This window comes from Cebus imitator, unplaced genomic scaffold (assembly GCF_001604975.1).
Source record: "Cebus imitator isolate Cc_AM_T3 unplaced genomic scaffold, Cebus_imitator-1.0 Scaffold111, whole genome shotgun sequence".
Taxonomy (NCBI): Eukaryota; Metazoa; Chordata; class Mammalia; order Primates; family Cebidae; genus Cebus; species Cebus imitator.
In genome coordinates, this window is record NW_016107426.1 from 585,505 (window position 1) to 587,897 (window position 2,393).

Below are 2,393 nucleotides of genomic sequence, written 5' to 3' on the forward strand. Positions count from 1 at the left end.
GGGCAACACTGCGAGACTCTGTCTCAAAAAAAAAGGCAGCACACACAAAAATCACAGTGACTATTGTGATTAATACAGAAGGTCATACACGACGGCTGCATGAATATTCTGTCAAATTCGGGGCTGGAATTCGCCATCTTCCAGGGCAGGAAAGTGATGGACGACGGTGCCTTTGCGAAAATCCTCGCCCACCCTGACCAGGAAGTGGCCTCGGAGGCCGTGGTCGCTGCCTGGGCCAGCCCCGCCCCGCCCCGCCCCGCCCGGCCCCGCCCCGCCCCGCCCCCATCCCATCCATGAGAGCTCCGCTCCGCCCCAATCCCTGCGAGCTCCGCCCCGCCCTGCCCCGCCCCGCCCCCATCCCATCTATGGGAGTTCCGCCCCGCCCCATCCCTGCGAGCTCCGCCCCGCCCTGCCCCGCCCCGCCCCCATCATTGCGAGCCCCGCCCCGGGGCCGCGGGCGCGCCACCGCCACTACCGCCGCCGCCGCCGCGCGCGCGCCTCGACGCGCCCAGCTGCTGACGCGCGGAGCGGAACAAGTCGGGCGGGCGCTGCCGAGCCGTGTGCTTCCGCGGGTTGCGGGGTCGCTGGAGCCTCGTGGCGGGGCGGCTCCGCGGGGCTTCACGCGCCCCCTCACCTCGCCGTGCTCTCTCGCGGCGCCCGGCGGGGCCCGCGCTGCAGCCTGAGACGCTGGGAAAGGGTGAGTGTTGGCGGGCGCAGGAAGGGGCCGGCCGAGCGCGCGCCCCGCTCTCCGGTGCATTATCTGGGCGGGGGCGGCGCGGGCACGTGCGTGCCCCTCCCCCATCGGCCGGCCGCGCCGCGGCGGGACCCGGTGAGTCCCCGGGGCCGAGGAGGAGGGCCGGGAGGACCCCGGGTGCGGGACCGGGGGCCGCCGAAGCGGGAGCCTGGAATTGGAGCGTGAGGCTGGGGCTTCCTTCTCAGCCGGGCGCTGCGCTGAGGGGAGGCGGGTCCCGGAGCCACGGCGGCCGGAGCTTGCGGGACGTTAAGCTATTGGCCCTGGAGGCGGCAAGATTTGGCCCCAGTACCAGCAAGTCGTGGGTTTACCGAAAGGATCCTGCACTGCCCCTGCAACCTGTCGCCATCCCGAGCAGCCCTCCCCGGGAAGGAGGGGAGGGGTGGGGGAGGCCGTGGGGCTCCAGGGATGGGGCAGTGCGGGGCGGAGTGGGGGCCTCGGGAAGTGAGGACCCCTGCAGGAAAGGCTGGCTTGGAGGGCTGTGGCCAGACTGCGGCGGAGACAATGAGGCTCTTCCCATCTCCAGCTGGATTCTGTTGAGAAATGGAGAGGAGAGGAGGAGCATGCCATCAGGAATCCTGCAGGCCTGACACATCATTTTCTGAGTTTGATGTTTGCTAGTATTTTCATCAGCAGTTACAGAGTCGACCCACATTTTCCATTCCCTTTTCTCTCTGACATGTAAAAAATGCGAAATATTACATAGTGTTTAGCAATAGCATTTCCCCTTTCTTAATGAGTCGCAAGCATTCAGCGTAGAAAAATTTCAAAATACAAGCAAAACAAGAAAAAAAATGCCCTGCATCCAAGGGTCTAGAGATATTACCCTTGGTTGTATATTCCTGTTTGTGTATACTCTTGAAAAGATGGGGCAGGTGATGCCCTGATTAGGAGTTTACTTTTTCCAGGAAGCCTTTGAAGGTTTTGAGGAGGTGAGTAGCGTGATCTGACTGCTGAGTGGAGGAAGAGGGCTGGGGAGGAACCCACGAGGTTAGTTCTATGCCCTTTGCAGTAGCTTGCTAGGCCCATGGCGGGGAGATGGGGAAGAGTAAACAGATTTTAAATGCTTTGAAGGTAGAAGGAACAAGACTTGGGTTGGTGAGGGAATGGTAGGAGTCTTTGCTTTTTTGGGCTTTGTTTTGAGCACTGAGTAGATGGTGCCGTTTACTGAGATGAAGAATGGAACAGAGAAATTTGAGGTGGGAAAAATAACGAATTCTATTTTGGATATATTAACTTGTACATACATATTAGTTATGAGGTCGGTGTTTTGAGGCAGTTGGAGGTAGAAGGCTGGAACTCAAGGAAGAGAGAGGCTAGAGCTAGAGATAAAATGCTGGGAATGGCTGGGAGCGGTGCTCATACCCGTAATCCCAGCACTTTGGGAGGCTGGGCGGGTAGCTTGACCCCAGAAGTTCTAGGCCGCATGGGCAATCTGAGCAACAAGGCAGAACTCCGTCTCACTCTTTTTTTCTTTTTTTGAGACAGAATCTTGCTCTGTTGCTCAAGCTGGAGTGCAGTGGTGCTGTTTAGGCTCACTGCAACCTCTGCCTCCCGAATTCAAGCGATTCTTGAATTCAGCCTCAGCCTCCCGAGTAGCTGGGACTACAGGGGCGCGCCACCACGTCTGGCTAATTTTTTT

At 59.5% G+C, this 2,393-nt stretch overlaps 1 protein-coding gene across 8 annotated transcripts in view; it reads left to right on the top strand.

Moving 5' to 3' along the window:
* Positions 1 to 495: 495 nt before the first annotated feature.
* The window catches only part of YEATS2 (YEATS domain containing 2), a 103,871-nt gene continuing 101,973 nt past the window's right edge, over positions 496 to 2,393 (top strand). For 4 of the 8 annotated variants that reach the window (XM_017538305.2, XM_037741930.1, XM_037741931.1 and 1 more), the window contains exon 1: positions 496 to 697. The gene's annotated coding sequence lies outside the window, so the exon portion shown is untranslated. Of the gene's footprint in view, positions 698 to 791; positions 872 to 896; positions 916 to 2,393 lie in introns of those variants that run through there. The other 4 variants (XM_017538303.2, XM_017538304.2, XM_037741928.1 and 1 more) reach the window with 4 other exon arrangements.